This window comes from Oncorhynchus tshawytscha, linkage group LG08 (assembly GCF_018296145.1).
Source record: "Oncorhynchus tshawytscha isolate Ot180627B linkage group LG08, Otsh_v2.0, whole genome shotgun sequence".
NCBI lineage: Eukaryota > Metazoa > Chordata > Actinopteri > Salmoniformes > Salmonidae > Oncorhynchus > Oncorhynchus tshawytscha.
The window spans coordinates 77,310,471-77,334,913 of NC_056436.1; the positions used below are offsets into that span (position 1 = coordinate 77,310,471).

Sequence of the window (24,443 nt, forward strand, 5' to 3'; positions counted from 1 at the left end):
GATGATTGAGTTGGAGCGTGCGTGGCCACGCAGTCGTGGGTGAACAGGGAGTACAGGAGAGGGCTCAGAACGCACCCTTGTGGGGCCCCAGTGTTGAGGATCAGCGGGGAGGAGATGTTGTTGCCTACCCTCACCACCTGGGGGCGGCCCGTCAGGAAGTCCAGAACCCAGTTGCACAGGGCGGGGTCGAGACCCAGGGTCTCGAGCTTGATGACGAGCTTGGAGGGTACTATGGTGTTGAATGCCGAGCTGTAGTCGATGAACAGCATTCTTACATAGGTATTCCTCTTGTCCAGATGGGTTAGGGCAGTGTGCAGTGTGGTTGAGATTGCATCGTCTGTGGACCTATTTGGGCGGTAAGCAAATTGGAGTGGGTCTAGGGTGTCAGGTAGGGTGGAGGTGATATGGTCCTTGACTAGTCTCTCAAAGCACTTCATGATGACGGATGTGAGTGCTACGGGGCGGTAGTCGTTTAGCTCAGTTACCTTAGCTTTCTTGGGAACAGGAACAATGGTGGCCCTCTTGAAGCATGTAGGAACAGCAGACTGGTATAGGGATTGATTGAATATGTCCATAAACACACCGGCCAGCTGGTCTGCGCATGCTCTGAGGGCGCGGCTGGGGATGCCGTCTGGGCCTGCAGCCTTGCGAGGGTTAACATGTTTAAATGTCTTACTCACTTCGGCTGCAGTGAAGGAGAGACCGCATGTTTTCGTTGCAGGCCGTGTCAGTGGCACTGTATTGTCCTCAAAGCGGGCAAAAAGTTATTTAGTCTGCCTGGGAGCAAGACATCCTGGTCCGTGACTGGGCTGGGTTTCTTCCTGTAGTCCGTGATTGACTGTAGACCCTGCCACATGCCTCTTGTGTCTGAGCCGTTGAATTGAGATTCTACTTTGTCTCTGTACTGGCGCTTAGCTTGTTTGATAGCCTTGCGGAGGGAATAGCTGCACTGTTTGTATTCAGCCATGTTACCAGACACCTTGCCCTGATTAAAAGCAGTGGTTCGTGCCTTCAGTTTCACACGAATGCTGCCATCAATCCAAGGTTTCTGGTTAGGGAATGTTTTAATCGTTGCTATGGGAACGACATCTTCAACGCACGTTCTAATGAACTCGCACACCGAATCAGCGTATTCGTCAATGTTGTTGTCTGACGCAATACGAAACATCTCCCAGTCCACGTGATGGAAGCAGTCTTGGAGTGTGGAGTCAGCTTGGTCGGACCAGCGTTGGACAGACCTCAGCGTGGGAGCTTCTTGTTTTAGTTTCTGTCTGTAGGCAGGGATCAACAAAATGGAGTCGTGGTCAGCTTTTCCGAAAGGGGGCGGGGCAGGGCCTTATATGCGTCGCGGAAGTTAGAGTAACAATGATCCAGGGTCTTTCCACCCCTGGTTGCGCAATCGATATGCTGATAAAATTTAGGGAGTCTTGTTTTCAGATTAGCCTTGTTAAAATCCCCAGCTACAATGAATGCAGCCTCCGGATAAATTGTTTCCAGTTTGCAGAGAGTTAAATAAAGTTCGTTCAGAGCCATCGATGTGGTTTCCATGTGTTTAATGACATTCCATTTGCTCTGTTCCAGCCATTATTATGAGCTGTCCTCCCCTCAGCAGCCTCCACTGGTAGGTAGGTAGGTCTGTAGGTACGTTGGTCGGTAGGTACGTTGGTCGGTAGGTAGGTAGCAGGCAGGCCTGGTTGTTCATTTCACCTCTATTGAGTCTTTATTGAGCTAACAACAATGTGTTGTTGACCGCGCTTCTGGCAACAACTGAACTTAATCACTGCAGAGAAACAAGAACTGTGTTCCAAACGGTACCCTATTCCCTATGCAGTGCACTACTTTTGACAACTGTCCATTAGATCAAAAGTAGTGCACTAAATCGGGATTAGGGTGTCATTTGGACATAGACTCAGTATGAACTTGTCTCCTGTATCCTCTGAAACAGGTGTCCCCTCTACATATTATTACTTAAAAAAGGGTCTTAAATGAATCTTCCCTCCTTAAATTCCATCTGGCTGGTGGCTAGGTTCCGTCTGGTTTGTCAAGGTTCCGTCTGGTTTGTCAAGGTTCCGTCTGGTGTGGCTAATGATTCCGTTGACCGCCAGACGACAGCAGGCCAGAGGTCTGGATCAGGTTCCCTTCCTGTTTATATCAGGCCCTCACAGCCTTTACAGGAAGAGTCCCTACACACACACACACACACACACACACACACCATATGCACGCCCACACACACACACACACACACACATATGCACGCCCACACACACACACACACACACACCATATGCACGCCCACACACACACACACACACACACACAGTCCAGGAAATGTTTTACGGTAAGCGGTACTATCTATGGACATAGAGCAGCTAACAACATTTCTGTGATTATCTTTTGAGTGACTCTGGACCCCAGTCCTCATAATCACTTTACTAACTCAACAGACCCCAGGACTAAACAGACAGACAGAACAGGGGATGACAAGAAAGAGAGAGAGAGAGAGAGACAGAGAGAGAGAGAGAGAGAGAGAGAGACATAAAGACAGAGAGAGAGAGAGAGAGAGAGAGAGAGAGAGAGAGAGAGAGAGAGACATAAAGACAGAGAGAGAGAGAGAGAGAGAAAAGACAGAGATAGAGAGAGAAATGGAGATGGGAGAGACTTAGGGGATAAAGATACTGAGATGAAGAGATGGGAAGGAGGGAGGGAGGGAGGGAGGGAGGGAGGGAGGGAGGGAGGGAGGGAGGGAGGGAGGGAGGGAGGGAGGGAGGGAGGAGTAGTGCTCTCCTCTTTATAGCACACAGTGGGGGTTCTGTCTGTGCCCTAATACTCTTTCCTCATTTCCCCTCCTCCTCCTCTCCTCCCTCCATCCGTCCATCTAGTCATCCCTGGGAGGCATGGGGCATTGAGGAAAAGAAAGGAAAGCAGGGAGAGGAGAGAGAGAGCATACATACTAAAGATCCACTTATCTTCCCTGGGACCCCATGTCTCTCAATCACCTAGAGCGGACTGACGAGATAGGACTCCACTCTCTATCTACCCATTTCACCCCCCCATACATATCTCTTTCTCTCTCACTCTCTCTCCTTCTCCCGCTCCCCCTCTCTCTCCTTCCCCCGCTCCCTCTCTCTCCTTCCCCCACTCCCCCTCTCTCTCCTTCCCCCGCTCCCCTCTCTCTCCTTCCCCCGCTCCCCTCTCTCTCTCCTTCCCCCCTCCCCCTCTCTCTCCTTCCCCCGCTCCCTCTCTCTCCTTCCCCCGCTCCCCCTCTCTCTCTTCCTTCCCCCGCTCCCCCTCTCTCTCCTTCCCCCCGCTCCCCCTCTCTCTCCTTCCCCCGCTCCCTCTCTCTCCTTCCCCCGCTCCCCCTCTCTCTCTTCTTCCCCCCGCTCCCCCTCTCTCTCCTTCCCCCGCTCCCTCTCTCTCCTTCCCCCGCTCCCTCTCTCTCCTTCCCCCTCCCCCCCCTCTCTCTCCTTCCCCCTCCCCCTCTCTCTCCTTCCCCCGCTCCCTCTCTCTCCTTCCCCCGCTCCCCCTCTCTCTCCTTCCCCGCTCCCTCTCTCTCCTTCTCCCGCTCCCCCTCTCTCTCCTTCCCCCGCTCCCCCTCTCTCTCCTTCCCCCGCTCCCTCTCTCTCCTTCCCCCGCTCCCCCTCTCTCTCCTTCCCCCGCTCCCCTCTCTCTCCTTCCCCCGCTCCCCTCTCTCTCCTTCCCCCGCTCCCCTCTCTCTCCTTCCCCCGCTCCCCCTCTCTCTCCTTCCCCCGCTCCCCTCTCTCTCCTTCCCCCGCTCCCCTCTCTCTCCTTCCCCCGCTCCCCCTCTCTCTCCTTCCCCCCCTCCCCCTCTCTCCTTCCCCCCTTTGCTCCCCTCTCTCTCTGTCCCCCGCTCCCCCTCTCTCTCCTTCCCCCGCTCCCCCTGAAAAGCTATGTCCTTCCCCACATGCTCCCCTCTCTCTCCTTCCCCACACACTCCCCTCTCTCTCCTTCCCCGCTCCCCCTCTCTCTCCTTCCCCCGTTCCCCCTCTCTCTTGTATACATCTAGTAATGGGAAGGTAACACAGAAGCAGAATTCCCATCATTGAGTGAATTTAGCACCTTTGACGGCGCTTCACACTCTTTATTGCTTTGCTGACCCTCCTGGCATGTCCTTCGAGTGTGTGTGTGTGTGTGTGTGTGTTTGTGTGAGTTCAGGGGGCTGATTGAAAAGCAGTATGTCGAAGTGAGAGCACACACATGCTCCGTGCTTGTCTACATCTCACACACACACTCACACACTCTCACACACACACACACTCTCACACACACACACACACACACACACACACACACACACTCACACATACACATACACGGTTTGTGTATATTGTTTTAGGTGACGGGGGTTGATAGGATAATCACAGGGCAGAGATTAGGGAACGCAGATTACAGACTACTACAAGTATAGACAGATTGTCATAGGCAGACTGTGCGGTGTCATAGGCAGGTTGTGCAGTGTCATAGGCAGGCTGTGAAGTGTCATAGGCAGGCTGTGCAGCTGTGCAGGCTGTGTAGGCTGTGCAGCCTACCTATGACACACCACAGCCTGCCTATGACACTCCACAGCCTCCTGTCAGTGTGTCAGCTAGTGATGTGGTGTGTTAAATTGATGGGTGATCCTTTGAGAGGTTAGTCTGAGGGGAGATGTAGACAGGATTGAGAGGTTAGTCTGAGGGGAGATGTAGACAGGATTGAGAGGTTAGTCTGAGGGAAGATGTAGACAGGATTGAGAGGTTAGTCTGTGGGGAGATGTAGACAGGATTGAGAGGTTAGTCTGAGGGGAGATGTAGACAGGATTGAGAGGTTAGTCTGAGGGAGATGTAGACAGGATTGAGAGGTTAGTCTGAGGGGAGATGTAGACAGGATTGAGAGGTTAGTCTGTGGGGAGATGTAGACAGGATTGAGAGGTTAGTCTGTGGGGAGATGTAGACAGGATTGAGAGGTTAGTCTGAGGGGAGATGTAGACAGGATTGAGAGGTTAGTCTGAGGGGAGATGTAGACAGGATTGAGAGGTTAGTCTGAGGGGAGATGTAGACAGGATTGAGAGGTTAGTCTGAGGGGAGATGTAGACAGGATTGAGAGGTTAGTCTGAGGGGAGATGTAGACAGGATTGAGAGGTTAGTCTGTGGGGAGATGTAGACAGGATTGAGAGGTTAGTCTGAGGGGAGATGTAGACAGGATTGAGAGGTTAGTCTGAGGGGAGATGTAGACAGGATTGCTTGTTGATGGTTCAATGATGGAGAGAGAAACTCGTGTTTTATTCAGAGGTAGGCTCTCTCTCTCACACACTTTTTTGCATACTGCCTAGATAATAACCAGTGGTTGGGATCTGCACATTTCTCTTCTTCTCTCTCTCTTTCTTTCCATCCCTCAATCCTGCATTCATAGCACAATGTGTAATAAAATGGAGTAAAGTCCTGGGAAGAGTTCCGTATTCACCCCCTCCTTTTCTCTCTTCCTCCACAGGAAGTCATTCTAAAGAGAGCGGCAGACTTGGTAGAAGCGCTGTACGGGATGCCACACAACAACCAGGTGAGACACACATATATACACACACACAAAATGTTCCCACACATGCAGAAACACAGATCCCCACCCCTCGTGCTGACAGTGGGAGAAGTGGAGGTGTGGAAGGGGAAGTAAGGAGGAGGACAGAAAACATTTGATGAATCTATTAACCATGTTTTGCCTCTCCCTCCTCTCAGTATCTTTTAATTTATCTATTTTTATTGAACTTTTATTTCACTAGGCAAGTCAGTTAAGAATAAATTCTTACTTACAATGACGGCCTACCAAGAGTCAAAAGAGAGACCTAAGACAACAACGCAGTATGGCAGCACCACATGACAACACAGCATGGTAGCAACACAACATGACAACAACACAGTAGCAACACAACATGGCAGCAGCACAACATGGTAGTGGCACAAACATGGTACAAACATTGTTATGCACAGACAACAACACAAAGGGCAAGAAGGTAGAGACAACCAACATCATGCAAGTCAGCCACAAGTGTCAGTAAGAGTGTCCATGATTGAGTCTTTGAATGAAGAGATGGAGATAAAACTGTCCAGTTTGTTGCAGCTCGTTCCAGTCGCTAGCTGCAGCGAACTGAAAAGAGGAGCAACACAGGGATGTGTGTGCTTTGGGGACCTTTAACAGAATGTGACTGGCAGAACGGGTGTTGTATGTGGAGGATGAGGGCTGCAGTAGATATCTCAGATAGGGGGGAGTGAGGCCTAAGAGGGTTTTATAAATAAGCATCAACCAGTTGGTCTTGCAGATGACGAGTTTACAGAGGAGTATAGAGTGCAGTGATCTGTCCTATAAGGAGCATTGGTGGCAAATCTGATGGTCGAATGGTAAAGAACATCTAGCCGCTCGAGAGCACCATTACCTACCGATCTCTGATCTAGCAGGGGTAGAATGGTCATCTGAATCAGGGTTAGTTTGGCAGCTGGGGTGAAAGGAGAGTGATTACGAAAGAGGAAACCAAGTCTAGATTTAACCTTAGACTGCCGCTTGGGTATGTGCTGAGAGAAGGACATTCTAGCCATGTTCAGAACTAGGTCAGGGGCAAAGAAAGTTAGTTGGATACAAAAAAAAGCCTTTAACACATAATCTGGGGAGAGGCCAGCTGAGTAATAGACTGTATCATTTGCATATAAATGGATGAGAGAGCTTCCTACCGCCTGAGCTATGTTGGTGGTGGGGGGGAGGGTTCAGAACTAGGGATCGAACCCGGGTCTGTAGTGATGCCTCTAGCACTGTGATGCAGTGCCTTAGACCGCTGCACCACTCAGGAGACCACATTCTTTTATTTTCTATTCCATTATATGACGGTTCCAACATGTCTCTCTCTCTCAGGAGACCACATTCTTTTCTATTCCATTATATGACGGTTCCAACATGTCTCTCTCTCTCAGGAGACCACATTCTTTTCTATTCCATTATATGACGGTTCCAACATGTCTCTCTCTCTCAGGAGACCACATTCTTTTCTATTCCATTATATGACGGTTCCAACATGTCTCTCTCTCTCAGGAGACCACATTCTTTTCTATTCCATTATATGACGGTTCCAACATGTCTCTCTCTCTCAGGAGACCACATTCTTTTCTATTCCATTATATGACGGTTCCAACATGTCTCTCTCTCAGGAGATGATTCTGAAGCGGGCAGCAGACATGGCAGAGGCGTTGTACACAACGTTGCCACGCAGCCACAACCAGCTGACTGGGATGGGCAGCGGCTCCGTCCACGCCGGCATGATGGCCGTCAACTCCTTCCCCGGGTCAGAGGTCACACAGATAGCCAATCAGGGTGAGCCAAAACACAGGAACCAGGAATTTACATGTTTTTTGTGTAGTGAATGAAAACGACTTGTCTGTTTTATTTTTCCTCTCATAATTATATTTTTCTCTGTCTCTCTCTTGATTTCTCTTTATTTATCTCTCTGTCTCTCCTCTCTCTTTTCCCCAACCCCACCTCCTCTCTCTCTCCTCTCTCTTTACCCCCCAACCCCACCTCCTCTCTCTTTACCCCCAACCCCACCTCCTCTCTCTCCTCTCTCTTTCCTCCTTAACCCCACCTCCTCTCTCTCTCCTCTCTCTTTTACCCCCAACCCCACCTCCTCTCTCTCTCCTCTCTCTTTTTACCCCCAACCCCACTTCCTCTCTCTCTCCTCTCTCTTTACCCCCAACCCCACTTCCTCTCTCTCTCCTCTCTCTTTACCCCTCCCCACTTCCTCTCTCTCTCCTCTCTCTTTAACCCCACCCCACTCTCTCTCTCTCTCTCTCTTTACCCCCAACCCCACCTCCTCTCTCTCTCCTCTCTCTTTACCCCCAACCCCACCTCCTCTCTCTTTACCCCCAACCCCACCTTCTCTCTGTATCCCTCTCTCCCCCTCTCCCGCTCTCTCCCTCTCTGTCTCTCCTCTCTTTCCCCCCCCAACCCCACCTCTGTCTCTCCTCTCTTTTACCCCCAACCCCACCTCTCTCTCTCTCTCCTCTCTTTACCCCCAACCCCACCTCCTCTCTCTCTCCTCTCTCTTTCCTCCTTAACCCCACCTTCTCTCTGTATCACTCTCTCCCCCTCCTCTCCCGCTCTCTCTCCCTCTCTGTCTCTCCTCTCTCCCCCCCAATCCCACCTCCTCTCTCTCTCCTCTCTCTATTTCCCACCCCTCTCTGTCTCCCTCTCTTTCCCCCCCAACCACACCTCCTCTCTCTCTCCTCTCTCTTACCCCCAATCCCACCCCTCTCTGTCTCTCCTCTCTTTCCCCCCCAACCACACCTCCTCTCTCTCTCCTCTCTCTTTCCCCCCCCAATCCCACCTCCTCTCTCTCTCCCCCCAATCCCACCTCTCTGTCTCTCCTCTCTTTCCCCCAACCACACCTCCTCTCTCTCTCCCCCTTTACCCCCAATCCCACCCCTCTCTGTCTCTCCTCTCTTTCCCCCCCCCAACCACCCCACCTCCTCTCTCTCTCCTCTCTTTCCTTTACCCCCAATCCCACCCCCCTCCTCTCCCGTCTCTCCCTCTCTTTCCCCCAATCCACATCCTCTCTCTCTCCTCTCTCTTTACCCCCAATCCCACCCCTCTCTGTCTCTCCTCTCTTTCCCCCAACCACACCTCCTCTCTTCCTCCTCTTTACCCCCAATCCCACCTCCTCTCTGTCTCTCTCTCTCCCCCCCTTAACCCCCCTTCTCTCTGTATCACTCTCTCCCCCCTCCTCTCCCTCTCTCTCTCCTCCCCTCTCTCCCTCTCTACCCCTGACTCCCCATGTCTCTCCTCTCCTTCTCTACCTCTAGGTTACAGTAGGAGTAGCAGCAGTGCATCTCCTCATGGTTATGTCCCCAGCACCACTCCACAGCAGACCAGCTACAGCTCTGTTTCCACTAGCATGAACGGCTACACTAACTCTGGCATGACCACGCTAGGAACCTCACCCAACTTCCTCAACGGGTCAGCCACCAACTCACCCTATGCTAGTGAGTACCACACTACACTTTCCACACTACACACTAAACCCTCCACACTATGTACCCTATACCATTGAGTGCCACAATAAAAACCCTCCACACTATATCCTACGCTAGTGAGTAACACACTAAACCCTCCACATTATACCCTGCGCCCTACATCCCATGCCCTACAGTAAATGCCTATACTGTACCTCTCGAAATATATAACAATGGATTTAAGAAAGATAGATTGCCAAAAGAGAGAGAGAGAGGTATAGAAGAGAGAAAAGTACAATGAAAAAGAAAGGGGCAGTGAAAGACCATCGGTTTCTTTAAGACCACCTTTTATCGGTGTGTTAGAACAGACTGTCTATAATGGCTGTCCTCAGTCTCTCTTCTCCTCCCCCAGCTGTGTATAATGGCTGTTCTCAGCTGTCTATAATGGCTGTCCTCCTCCTCCCCCAGCTGTCTATAATGGCTGTCCTCAGTCTCTCTCCTCCTCCCCCAGCTGTCTATAATGGCTGTCCTCAGTCTCTCTTCTCCTCCCCCAGCTGTCTAGCTGTCCTCAGTCTCTCTCTCCTCCCCAGCTAATGGCTGTCCTCTCTCCTTCTGTCCTCAGTCTCTCTCCTCCTCCCCCAGCTGTCTATAATGGCTGTCCTCTCTCCTCCCCCCCAGCTGTCTATAATGGCTGTCTCTCAGCTCTCTCATTCTCTCCCCCCCCAGCTGTCTATAATGGCTGTCCTCAGTCTCAGTCTCTATAATGGCTGTCCTCCCCTCCTCCCCCAGCTGTCTATAATGGCTGTCCTCAGTCTCTCTCCTCCCCCAGCTGTCTATAATGGCTGTTCTCATTCTCTCTCCTCCTGTCTATAATGGCTGTTTTCCTCTCTCCTCCTGTGTCTATAATGGCTGTTCTCATTCTCTCTCCTCCTCCCCCAGCTGTGTATAATGGCTGTTCTCATTCTCTCTCCTCCTCCCCCCTACATTAAAGACGCTTAATTAAATCAATAAACTAATTGCAGGAGAAGCAATTCAATTCCAGCTCTTTGATTCTCTTCGATGTTAACACGAATTTGAACATGCTCAAACGGCCCAGCGATGACAGCAGACACTTTCAATCAAACACACACAGGGAGACACGCATGCATGCAGGCACACACACACACACACACACACACACACACACACACACACTACACAGACACTTTTGATCAATACCTTCCTGCTGGCCGGCTTAGTACTTCCAATTGTCATTAATTGATTTGTTAGATCCCCTTAAATGGATTAATGGGTTGCGTCCCAAAAGGTCACTAATTCCCTACACACTACACTACTTTTGTTCAGCGCCCTATGTGCCCTGGTCAAAACGAGTGCACTATATAGGCTGTCATTTGGGACGGGCCTTATGACTTTACGTGCTTGTGGTGGGGGTTTGTCAGGACGGGCAGAGCTATAAAATGTAACTGAACATATTTTGTGTTTTGGGTACCTATCTCTTGTAATGTATCCACAATGTTCCCAGAACCTAATTAAAAGTTCTGGGAACCTTTAAAAAAGGCTGCTCTGTCAACATTCTTGCAACATCAAAGGAATGTTTTCTGCACCCTGATACAAACATTATCTGAATGTCAGCATAACTGGACAGTTTTAGTGTTTTGAAACCTATATCTTGTCATATCCCCACAATGTTCCCACAACCTAAAGAAACATTCTGGGAACCTTTAAAATAACCAAATAAATGTGTTCTAAGAACATTCTTACAACCTCAGGTTAATGTTTTATACAAAAATAATATAATCATCACCTCGCAAATTTGAGGAAAACGCTACCAAAGTTCTACCAACACTTTGACTGTAGTACTCGCGCTGGGAAAACATTGGACCACTGCTACTCAACTTTTCGAAATACCTACAAGGCCCTAACCCCGTCCTCCCTTCGGCAAATCAGATCACGACTCCATTTTGCTCCTCCCTTCCTAAAGGCAGAAAGTCAAACAGGATGTACTCGTGCTAAGGTCTATTCAACGCTGGTCTGACCAATTGAAATCCCTGCTTCAAGATTGTTTTGATCACGCGGACTGGTATATGTTCCGGGTAGCCTCTGAGAATAACATCGAAAAATACACAGATATGATGACTGAGTTCATCAGTAAGTGTATAGGAGATGCTGTACCCACTGTGACTATTAAAACCTACCCAAACTAGAAACCGTGGATTGATGGTAGCATTTGCGCAAAACTGAAAACACGAACCACCGCATTTAACCATGGCGAGGTGACTGGGAATATGGCCTAATACAAACAGTGTAAAAGTAATGATGGACTGTCATTTCTCTTTGCTTATTTGAGCTGTTCTTGCCATAAATGGACTTGGTCTTTTAACAAATAGGGCTATCTTCTGTACCCACCCCTACCTTGTCATAACACAACTGATTGGCTCAAACACATTAAAAAGGAAATAGATTCCACAAATTAACTTTTAACAAGGCACACGTGTTTATTGAAAGGCATTCCAGGTGACTACCTCATGAAACTGGTTGAGAGAAGGCCAAGAGTGTGTAAAGCTGTCATCAAGGCAAAGGGTGGTTACTTTGAAGAATCTCAAATATAACATATATTTTAATTTGTTTAACACTTTTTTGGTTACTACATGTGTTATTTCATAGATTTGATGTCTTCACTATTATTCTACAAAGTTGAAAATAGTACAATTAAAGAAAAAACCTGGAATGACTAGATGCGCCCAAACTTTTGACTGGTTCTGTACATAGACTTGGAATCACTTGCCACTTTCATAATGGAACACCAGTCACTTTAATCATGTTTAAATAATGTTTACATACTGCTTTACTCATCTCATTGGTATATACTGTATTCTATTCTACTGTATTTTAGTCAATAGCACTCATTGCTCAATCTACTATTTATATATTTCTTAATTCCATTATTTTACTTTTAGATGTATGTGTATTGATGTGAATTGTTTTAGATACTACTGCACTGTTAGATACTACTGCACTGTTAGATACTACTGCACTGGTAGATACTACTGCACTGTTAGACACTACTGCACTGGTAGATACTACTGCACTGGTAGATACTACTGCACTGTTAGATACTACTACACTGTTAGATACTACTGCACTGTTAGACACTACTGCACTGTTAGATACTACTGTTAGATACTACTGCACTGTTAGATACTACTGCACTGTTAGATACTACTACTACTGTTAGATGTTACTACTGCACTGTTAGATACTACTGCACTGTTAGATACGACTGTTAGATACTACTGCACTGTTAGATACTACTGCACTGTTAGATACTACTGCACTGTTAGATACTACTGCACTGTTAGACACTACTGCACTGGTAGATACTACTGCTACTGGTTAGATACTACTGCACTGGTAGATACTGCACTGTTGGACACTGCACTGTTAGACACTACTGCTGTTAGATACTACTGTTAGATACTACTGCACTGTTAGATACTGCACTGGTAGATACTACTGTTAGATACTACTGCACTGTTAGATACTACTGCACTGTTAGATACTACTGGTAGATACTACTGCACTGTTAGATACTACTGCACTGTTAGATACTACTGCACTGGTAGATACTACTGCACTGTTAGATACTACTGCACTGTTAGATACTACTGTTAGATACTACTGCACTGTTAGATACTACTGTGTTAGATACTACTGCACTGTTAGATACTACTGCACTGTTAGATACTACTGTTAGATACTACTGCACTGTTAGATACTACTGCACTGTTAGATACTACTGCTACTGTTAGACACTACTGCACTGGTAGATACTACTGCACTGGTAGATACTACTGCACTGTTAGATACTACTGCACTGTTAGACACTACTGCACTGGTAGATACTACTACACTGGTAGATACTACTGCACTGTTAGATACTACTGTTAGATACTACTGCACTGTTAGATACTACTGCACTGTTAGATACTGCTGCACTGTTAGATACTACTGTTAGATGCTGCTGCACTGTTAGATACTACTGTTAGATACTACTGCACTGGTAGATACTACTGCACTGTTAGATACTACTGCACTGTTAGACACTACTGCACTGGTAGATACTACTGCACTGGTAGATAATACTGCACTGTTAGATACTACTGTTAGATACTACTGCACTGTTAGATACTACTGCACTGTTGGAGCTAGGAACACAAGCACTTCGCTACACATGCAATAGCATTTGTTAAATATGTGTATGTGATTTGATTTGTTGTCTGTAAAGTATATAACAGCTGAACGGAGTCCTGGTGTCTGTAAGATCTATAACAGCTGAACTGAGTCCTGTTATCCCTCCTGTTTTCATCTGTTGACCAGTCCCCTTCTGTTCCTCTCGCCTCCCCCTCCTCTGTTCTCGTCCCTCTCTCTAACCCTGTCTCCTCCATTTTCCTCATTTCTTTCCTGCCCTCCCCCCCTCCCCTCCAGTCGTTCCCTCCAGTCCCACCATGGCATCCACCACCAATCTTTCATCCAACTGCAGTAGTTCTTCAGGCATCTTCTCCTTCTCTCCGGCCAACATGGTGTCTGCTGCGGTCAAACAGAAGAGCGCCTTCGCCCCCGTTGTACGGCCGCAGACCTCCCCTCCACTCACCTGCACCAGCGCTATTGCTAACGGACTGCAAGGTGAGCTAGCTTGTTGGCTGCTTAGCTTGTTGGCTGCTTAGCTTGTTGGCTGCTTAGCTTGTTGGCTGCTTAGCTTGTTGGCTGCTTAGCTTGTTGGCTGCTTAGCTTGTTGGCTGCTTAGCTTGTTGGCTGCTTAGCTTGTTGGCTCCTTAGCTTGTTGGCTGCTTAGCTTGTTGGCTGCTTAGCTTGTTGGCTCCTTAGCTTGTTGGCTGCTTAGCTTGTTGGCTGCTTAGCTTGTTGGCTCCTTAGCTTGTTGGCTGCTTAGCTTGTTGGCTGCTTAGCTTGTTGGCTGCTTAGCTTGTTAGCTAGTTATCATGTTAGCGAGGCAGTAATTAGTCTATGGTCTGTTGGTGAGTTAGCTAGAGTCAATCCAGCTCTATACCGCTCTCCATACCCCCATCCCCTTTTATAATAATGTTGTTGTTTTCTTTACCCTCCTGTCCTACTTTCCCCTATTCTACTTCTTCCATCTTGACCCCCTGTATTTCTATTTTTGTCTCCCTCTCTTCCTCCCCTCCAGTAGATCAGTCTTTTGTGGACTCTAGCAAGTACTCCTCCTCCAGCTCTCTTCAGGGTCTGGCCTTCTCCTGAAGTATGTTAGCTCTCTCTGTCTCTCTCTCTCACTCCATTTAATCACCCATCCCTCTTTCTCTTCTCCTCCCTTTCATGGTCTTCTGTAGATTATATGCTTCACTCCAACCATCATGCCAACCACAGGGTTTTCTCTCCTTGTCCACAGGATTTCCCTTCCTCTTTATTTGTCTTCTTCTAGTCTAGTTGTTTCTCATATGATCAGAGGGAACAAGTGGGGTGTTGCGGCTAATACTAAGCTAGCTGAAAATAGTGTAATAGTTTTTCCCTTCAGAGTGGCCCGTTGCATTGACTTTGTGGGTCATAAGAAAACCTCTAAATCCTTTAGGTTGGTCACAGCAGGGAAACAGTGAAACATGTGCGAACCACTGCTTTAGTCTGCCATAAGGTCTATCTACTGCTTTAGTCTGCCATAAGGTCTATCTACTGCTTTAGTCTGCCGTAAGGTCTATCTACTGCTTTAGTCTGCCGTAAGGTCTATCTACTGCTTTAGTCTGCCGTAAGGTCTATCTACTGCTTTAGTCTGCCGTAAGGTCTATCTACTGCTTTAGTCTGCCGTAAGGTCTATCTACTGCTTTAGTCTGCCGTAAGGTCTATCTACTGCTTTAGTCTGCCATAAGGTCTATCTACTGATTTAGTCTGCCGTAAGGTCTATCTACTGCTTTAGTCTGCCGTAAGGTCTATCTACTGCCGTAAGGTCTATCAAATCAAATCAAATCAAATTTTATTTGTCACATACACATGGTTAGCAGATGTTAATGCGAGTGTAGCGAAATGCTTGTGCTTCTAGTTCCAACAATGCAGTAATAACCAACAAGTAATCTAACTAACAATTCCAAAACTACTGTCTTATACACAGTGTAAGGGGATAAAGAATATGTACATAAGGATATATGAATGAGTGATGGTACAGAGCAGCATAGGCAAGATACAGTAGCTGATATCGAGTACAGTATATACATATGAGATGAGTATGTAAACAAAGTGGCATAGTTAAAGTGGCTAGTGATACATGTATTACATAAGGATACAGTCGATGATATAGAGTACAGTATATACGTATGCATATGAGATGAATAATGTAGGGTAAGTAACATTATATAAGGTAGCATTGTTTAAAGTGGCTAGTGATATATTTACATCGTTTCCCATCAATTCCCATTATTAAAGTGGCTGGAGTTGAGTCAGTGTCAGTGTGTTGGCAGCAGCCACTCAATGTTAGTGGTGGCTGTTTAACAGTCTGATGGCCTTGAGATAGAAGCTGTTTTTCAGTCTCTCGGTCCCAGCTTTGATGCACCTGTACTGACCTCGCCTTCTGGATGATAGCGGGGTGAACAGGCAGTGGCTCTATCTACTGCTTTAGTCTGCCGTAAGGTCTATCTACTGCCGTAAGGTCTATCTACTGCTTTAGTCTGCCGTAAGGTCTATCTACTGCTTTAGTCTGCCGTAAGGTCTATCTACTGCTTTAGTCTGCCGTAAGGTCTATCTACTGCTTTAGTCTGCCGTAAGGTCTATCTACTGCCGTAAGGTCTATCTACTGCTTTAGTCTGCCGTAAGGTCTATCTACTGCTTTAGTCTGCCGTAAGGTCTATCTACTGCTTTAGTCTGCCGTAAGGTCTATCTACTGCCGTAAGGTCTATCTACTGCTTTAGTCTGCCGTAAGGTCTATCTACTGCTTTAGTCTGCCGTAAGGTCTATCTACTGCCGTAAGGTCTATCTACTGCTTTAGTCTGCCGTAAGGTCTATCTACTGCTTTAGTCTGCCGTAAGGTCTATCTACTGCCGTAAGGTCTATCTACTGCCGTAAGGTCCATACAAGTTGATAGAGGTGCTGAACTACCGACAGTGAGATGATGGATATGACTGCTACTCTTCTTCTCTTCCTCTTGCCCTCTCTTCCCCTCTCTCCTTCTCTTTCTTTCTCTCTCTCTTTCCCTTCCTCCCTTCCTCTCTCCCTCTCTCTCTCTCTCTCTCCCTCTCTCTTCCCCTCTCTCCTTCTCTTTCTTTCTCTCTCTCTTTCCCTTCCTCCCTTCCTCTCTTCCTCTCTTCCTCTCCCTTTCTCTCTCTCCCTCCCTCCCTCCCTCCCTCTATTCCTCTCTTCCTCAACCTCTCTCTATCTCTCTCTCTCCCTCTCTCTTCCCCTCTCTCCCTCTCTCTCTCTCTCTCCCCTCTCTCTTCCCCTCTCTCCTTCTCTTTCTTTCTCTCTCTCTTTCCCTTCCTCCCTTCCTCTCTTCCTCTCCCTCTCTCTCTCTCCCTCCCTCCCTCTATTCCTCTCTTCCTCAACCTCTCTCTATCTCTCTCTCTTCCTCTCTCCCTCTCTCTATCTCTCTCTCTTCCTCTCTCCCTCTCTCCCTCTCTCTCTCTCTCTCTCCCTCTCTCTTCCCCTCTCTCCCTCTCTCTCTCTATCTCTCTCTCTCCCTCTCTCCCTCTCTCTCTCTCTCTCTCCCTCTCACTCTTTTCCTCTCTCCCTCTCTCTCTCTCTCTCTCCCTCTCTCTTCCCCTCTCTCCCTCTCTCTCTTTTCCTCTCTCCCTCTCTCTCTCTCTCTCTCCCTCTCTCTCTCTCTCCCTCTCTCTTCCCCTCTCTCCCTCTCTCTTCCCCTCTCTCCCTCTCTCTCTTTTCCTCTCTCTCCCTCTCTCTTCCCCTCTCTCCCTCTCTCTTCCCCTCTCTCCCTCTCTCTTCCCCTCTCTCCCTCTCTCTCTTTTCCTCTCTCCCTCTCTCTTCCCCTCTCTCCTTCTCTTTCTTTCTCTCTCTCTTTCCCTTCCTCCTTCCTCTCTTCCTCTCCCTCTCTCTCTCTCCCTCCCTCCCTCTATTCCTCTCTTCCTCAACCTCTCTCTATCTCTCTCTCTTCCTCTCTCCCTCTCTCTATCTCTCTCTCTTCCTCTCTCCCTCTCTCCCTCTCTCTCTCTCTCTCTCCCTCTCTCTTCCCCTCTCTCCCTCTCTCTCTCTATCTCTCTCTCTCCCTCTCTCCCTCTCTCTCTCTCTCTCTCCCTCTCACTCTTTTCCTCTCTCCCTCTCTCTCTCCCCTCTCTCTTCCCCTCTCTCCCTCTCTCTCTTTTCCTCTCTCCCTCTCTCTCTCTCTCTCTCCCTCTCTCTCTCTCTCCCTCTCTCTTCCCCTCTCTCCCTCTCTCTTCCCCTCTCTCCCTCTCTCTCTTTTCCTCTCTCTCCCTCTCTCTTCCCCTCTCTCCCTCTCTCTTCCCCTCTCTCCCTCTCTCTTCCCCTCTCTCCCTCTCTCTCTTTTCCTCTCTCTCCCTCTCTCTTCCCCTCTCTCCCTCTCTCTTCCCCTCTCTCCTCTCTCTTCCCCTCTCTCCCTCTCTCTTCCCTCTCTCCCTCTCTCTCTTTTCCCTCTCTCTCCCTCTCTCTTCCCCTCTCTCCCTCTCTCTTCCCCTCTCTCCCTCTCTCTTCCCCTCTCTCCCTCTCTCTCTTTTCCTCTCTCCCTCTCTCTTCCCTCTCTCTCCTCTCTTTTTCCTCTCTCCCTCTCTCTCTCTCTCTCTCCCTCTCTCTCTCTCTCCCTCTCTCTTCCCCTCTCTCCCTCTCTCTTCCCCTCTCTCCCTCTCTCTCTTTTCCTCTCTCTCCCTCTCTCTTCCCCTCTCTCCCTCTCTCTTCCCCTCTCTCCCTCTCTCTTCCCCTCTCTCCCTCTCTCTCTTTTCCTCTCTCTCTCTCTCTTCCCCTCTCTCCCTCTCTCTTCCCCTCTCTCCCTCTCTCTCTTCCCCTCTCTCCCTCTCTCTTCCCCTCTCTCCCTCTCTCTTCCCCTCTCTCCCTCTCTCTTTTCCTCTCTTCTTCTCTCTCTCTCCCTCTCTCTCTCTCTCTCCCTCTCTCTCTTTTCCTCTCTTCTTCTCTCTGCTCTTTCTCTCTACATGTTGATGACAGCTGACCACAGTGACCTGGCCATCGGTCTGCTGCTCAGACACACACACACACACACACACACACACACACACACACACACATATATACATACACACACAGGTCCTTTATTAATCCCACTGAGCTGGAGACAGGACATAAGCTTAGAATGAGTGGGACAGGAATCAATACAGGGTCAACAACACATCACTGTGTTGTCTTCATGTTGGCACTATGAGAGAGTTCCACACAGTATTCCAATTTATATTTCCTTATAAATTGTCACTAAAATATATGTTAACAAGCCATTAATAAAAACAGAGCCCGTGCAGGGGTGTGTGGTACACCAGTGAACACAATAGAAGTTAACAGGCCTTAAATGGCACCATAGTGCACTACTTGGCCATGGGTAAAACTAGTGCACTCCATAAGGAGTTGGGGGCCATGTGACGCAGCCTTGGAAGAGCTGGTTAGACCACAGAATATAGCATGAAGAGATTCTGAAAACACAATGAGCTGTTTCAACTGCAGCCTGTGTGTTCCATGTTGGCTGAGACACAGAGAGATGTTATGGTTTTGAAGGGGCGAGAAAAGGGCGAGAGAGAGAGTTCTTTGTACACCAGATGCTGGAACACATTTGCTGTTATGTGACTGTTCTGATGAAACACAGACTGACCTCTCTGTTTCCCTCTCTTTCTTTCTTTTTGTCATTCTCTCTCTCTCTCCCTCTCTCCCTTGCTCTCTCCCTCTCTACCTCTCTCTCTACCTCTCTCTCTCCCTTGCTCTCTACCTTTCTCTCTCTCTCTCTTCCTCACTCTCTCTACCTCTCTCTCTCTACCTCTCTCTCCCTCTCTACCTCTCTCTCTCTACCTCTCTCTCTCTACCTCTCTACCTCTCTCTCTCTCTCTCTCTCTCTCTCCCCTTGCTCTCTACCTTTCTCTCTCTCTCTCTTCCTCACTCTCTCTACCTCTCTCTCTCTACCTCTCTCTCCCTCTCTACCTCTCTCTCTCTACCTCTCTACCTCTCTCTCTACCTCTCTCTCTCCTTGCTCTCTACCTTTCTCTCTCTCTCTCTTCCTCACTCTCTCTACCTCTCTCTCTCTACCTCTCTCTCCCTCTCTACCTCTCTCTCTCTCTCCCTCTCTACCTCTCTCTCTCTACCTCTCTACCTCTCTCTCTCTCTCTCTCTCTCTACCTCTCGCTCTCTCTCCCTCTCTCTCTCTACCTCTCTACCTCTCTCTCTCTCTCTACCTCTCTCTCTCTCTATCTCTCGCTCTCTCGCTCTCTCTACCTCTCTCTCTCCCTTGCTCTCTACCTTTCTCTCTCTCTCTCTTCCTCACTCTCTCTACCTCTCTCTCTCTACCTCTCTCTCCTCTCTACCTCTCTCTCTCTCTACCTCTCTACCTCTCTCTCTCTACCTCTCTACCTCTCTCTCTACCTCTCTCTCTCTATCTCTCTCTCTCTCTCTCTCTCGCTCTCTCTCTCTCTACCTCTCTCTCTCTATACCTCTCTACCTCTCTCTCTCTACCTCTCTCTCTCTCTCTATTTCTCTCTCTCTCGCTCTCTCTACCTCTCTCTCTCTCTCTCTCCCTCTCTCTCTCTCTCTACCTCTCTACCTCTCTCTCTCTCTACCTCTCTCTCTCTCTATCTCTCGCTCTCTCGCTCTCTCTACCTCTCTCTCTCTTCCTCTCTCTCTCTCTCTCTCCATATACCTCTCTGTCTCGCTCCCCTTCCTCTCTTCCCACAAGCAGTGATTCCCGGGATGATTGTTCCATCCATGAAGATCTGTGAAGGTTGAGGATTTGGGAATGTTGGCAGGAAGAGAACATTTCTGATGTGTCTCTGTGTCACACTCCTACCCTCTGGACCGGAATAGAATACTGAACTCCAAATGGAAGCCGTGTTAAACTCAGGCCTTTGTAGAAGGAATCTCATTGGAAGGAAGAAGGATGAAGAAGAGGACGAAAATAACATTTTTGATGTCATTTCCTTTCCCGGTGAATTTGTGAACCTTCTCAGACACAACTTGGAGTCAAATAATAAAGTTATTTAAAATGAATTGAACTGAATTGAACAGAATTTGATTTAATGGAATTGACAAAATACTGTATATTGCCTCATGACCCTGTCCACACCCCAACTGAGTGATAATATGTATGACCTCATGACCCAGTCCACACCCCAACTGAGTGATAATATGTATGACCTCATGACCCTGTCCACACCCCAACTGAGTGATAATATGTATGACCTCATGACCCAGTCCACACCCCAACTGAGTGATAATATGTATGACCTCATGACCCTGTCCACACCCCAACTGAGTGATAATATGTATGACCTCATGACCCTGTCCACACCCCAACTGAGTGATAATATGTATGACCTCATGACCCTGTCCACACCCCAACTGAGTGATAATATGTATGACCCCATGACCCTGTCCACACCCCAACTGAGTGATAATAATGACCCCATGACCCTGTCCACACCCCAACTGAGTGATAATATGTATGACCTCATGACCCTGTCCACACCCCAACTGAGTGATAATATGTATGACCTCATGACCCTGTCCACACCCCAACTGAGTGATAATATGTATGACCCCATGACCCTGTCCACACCACAACTGAGTGATAATATGTATGACCCCATGACCCTGTCCACACCCCAACTGAATAATATGTATGACCCCATGACCCTGTCCACACCCCAACTGAGTGATAATAATGACCCCATGACCCTGTCCAACCCCAACTGAGTGATAATATGTGACCCCATGACCCTGTCCACACCCCAACTGAGTGATAATATGTATGACCCCATGACCCTGTCCACACCCCAACTGAGTGATAATATGTATGACCCCATGACCCTGTCCACACCACAGTTCAGTGACAATATGACTGACCTCATGACAAAAGCATTTATTTATGTTTTCTGTGTATTTATTGGTATAATGTTTAAGTTTGATCTATTGTATGCCTTCTTACAGACTGTAACACGTACAAAAAACACTGAAGCTGATTGGCTATAAGGGTTTGTGTAAGTAGATAGCTCCAACATGACTGGATAAGAGTTAACAGGGGTTGGAACAAAGTTGTCTCGTATCAGTTTACTTTTAGTAACTGTAAACAATGTATAGCCTCAAAACACGGTTAAACTTAGAATTTCCATCTCATGGCTGGTCAGTCCTTGCATCCATAGCCCTGTCTATGGATTTGAGAGTAGTTACATATCTCCATCTCATGGCTGGTCAGTCCTTGCATCCATAGCCCTGTCTATGGATTTGAGAGTAGTTACATATCTCCATCTCATAGCTGGTCAGTCCTTGCATCCATAGCCCTGTCTATGGATTTGAGAGTAGTTACATATCTCCATCTCATGGCTGGTCAGTCCTTGCATCCATAGCCCTGTCTATGGATTTGAGAGTAGTTACATATCTCCATCTCATGGCTGGTCAGTCCTTGCATCCATAGCCCTGTCTATGGATTTGAGAGTAGTTACATATCTCCATCTCATGGCTGGTCAGTCCTTGCATCCATAGCCCTGTCTATGGATTTGAGAGTCGTTACATATCTCCATCTCATGGCTGGTCAGTCCTTGCATCCATAGCCCTGTCTATGGATTTGAGAGTAGTTACATATCTCCATCTCATGGCTGGTCAGTCCTTGCATCCATAGCCCTGTCTATGGATTTGAGAGTAGTTACATATCTCCATCTCTCAACTTTTTGCTGAAACAGTGGTGGGGACAATAGTTTGTTATTGATTCAACTGCGGAATGCGCCTTTAAAGGGTTAAAACAGACTGAGCTGAAATAACTGAACTTCTACAATGTTGATGAATATTTTTGCTGCTTACTTATCAAAGAAATGCAATCAGAGATGTGCGATTCCCTTTTCATTTCAATCAGAAAACACATTTTTATAAAATATCAGATTAGAAGTACCATTTAAATCAAATCAAATCAAATCAAATCAAATTTTATTTGTCACATACACATGGTTAGCAGATGTTAATGCGAGTGTAGCAAATGCTTGTGCTTCTAGTTCCGACAATGCAGTAATAACGAGCAAGTAATCTAACTAACAATTCCAAAAAAAAACTACTGTCTTATACACAGTGTAAGGGGATAAAGAATATGTACATAAGGATATATGAATGAGTGATGGTACAGAGCAGCAAAATATATTTATGTAATATATTTGTGTTTATAAATATCAAATTGATGGGTTCATGATTGGATTTATTTTGCTTTGTTTTACCAAAGTTATACTTTAAATATAATATAAACATGAATATGTTTTTAGGCAGCTCTCGACACAGATGGTCGTTTCACTGTCAAGCTCTCATCTACTGTGTACTCAGCAAGAAGCAGGGATTTGGAGACAAAAGGGGGAGTTCTGTATAAAGTTCTCATTTAAGTCATGTATCTCTCTTTTGTATGTGCACATTTTGCATTGCTTCTTGACCCGAATTCTGTTTTTTTCTGTGTTAGTTTATCAGTGTCAAAGTGTCACAGAGTTATGTTTTGTCACCCACTATGTAAATGCGATCTCATATTTTATTTACATTTTATTTTGTACATAGTTTATTTTGTGCTGTGTTGTCTAGCCAAGCTTCCATGTTATTTACCATCCAAAAATGTTGTCATTTCTTTCATTATTTGTAGGTCAATAAAAGTTTAGTTTTTCCCGATTTGAAAATGTTTTACATTTTATGTCCAAAAGCAGCATCTTATTCTGATAGCATTTAGTTTGGATCTCCACCAACTGTCCTTTTCTAAATTAAACATCAATCCATGCTGAACTTACCACTTTACAGTATTCACAGTCAGACACTTTATTCACCATAATCAACTGGTTCCTCCTCTCCCTCTCCACCTCTTTTCCCTCTCCCTCGCATTCCTTTTCTCCATCTCTCTTCTTCTCTTTGTTTTTCCTCTCTTCTACTCTCTCTCTTATTCTCTTCTGGTCTTTTCCTCTACCTCTTCTTCTCTCCCTGTCTTTTCCTCTACCTCTTCTTCTCTCCCTGTCTTTTCCTCTACCTCTTCTTCTCTCCCTGTCTTATCCTCTTCCTCTTCTTTTCTCCCTGTCTTTTCCTCTACCTCTTCTTCTCTCCCTGTCTTTTCCTCTACCTCTTCTTCTCTCCCTGTCTTTTCCTCTACCTCTTCTTCTCTCCCTGTCTTTTCCTCTACCTCTTCTTCTCTCCCTGTCTTTTCCTCTTCCTCTTCTTCTCTCCCTGTCTTTTCCTCTACCTCTTCTTCTCTCCCTGTCTTTCCCTCTTCCTCTTCTTCTCTCCCTGTCTTTTCCTCTTCCTCTTCTTCTCTCCCTGTCTTATCCTCTACCTCTTCTTCTCTCCCTGTCTTTTCCTCTACCTCTTCTTCTCTCCCTGTCTTTTCCTCTACCTCTTCTTCTCTCCCTGTCTTTTCCTCTACCTCTTCTTCTCTCCCTGTCTTTTCCTCTACCTCTTCTCTCCCTGTCTTTTCCTCTACCTCTTCTTCTCTCCCTGTCTTATCCTCTACCTCTTCTTCTCTCCCTGTCTTTTCCTCTACCTCTTCTTCTCTCCCTGTCTTTTTCTCTACCTCTTCTCTTCTGGTCTTTTCCTTTACCTCTACTTCTCTCCCTGTCTTTTCCTCTACCTCTTCTTCTCTCCCTGTCTTTTCTCTACCTCTTCTTCTCTCCCTGTCTTTTTCTCTACCTCTTCTTCTCTCCCTGTCTTTTCCTCTACCTCTTCTTCTCTCCCTGTCTTTTCCTCTACCTCTTCTTCTCTCCCTGTCTTTTCTCTACCTCTTCTTCTCTCCCTGTCTTTTTCTCTACCTCTTCTTCTCTCCCTGTCTTTTCCTCTACCTCTTCTTCTCTCCCTGTCTTTTCCTCTACCTCTTCTTCTCTCCCTGTCTTTTCCTCTTTTCCCTCCCTGTCTTATCCTTTACCTCTTCTTCTCTCCCTGTCTTTTCCTCTACCCCCTCTTCCCTCCCTGTCTTATCCTTTACCTCTTCTTCTCTCCCTGTCTTTTCCTCTACCTCTTCTTCCCTCCCTGTCTTTTCCTCTACCTCTTCTCTTCTGGTCTTTTCCTCTACCTCTTCTTCTCTCCCTGTCTTTTCCTCTACCTCTTCTTCTCTCCCTGTCTTTTCCTCTACCTCTTCTTCTCTCCCTGTCTTTTCCTCTACCTCTTCTTCTCTCCCTGTCTTTTCCTCTACCTCTTCTTCTCTCCCTGTCTTTTCCTCTACCTCTTCTTCTCTCCCTGTCTTATCTACTACATCTTCTTCTCTCCCTGTCTTTTCCTCTAACTCTTCTTCTCTCCCTGTCTTTTCCTCTACCTCTTCTTCTCTCCCTGTCTTAT

General features: G+C 47.1%; 1 pseudogene; it reads left to right on the top strand.

The window, feature by feature from the left end:
* The window catches only part of LOC112249471, a 135,857-nt pseudogene extending 115,920 nt beyond the window's left edge, over positions 1-19,937 (top strand).
* Positions 19,938-24,443: the final 4,506 nt, after the last annotated feature.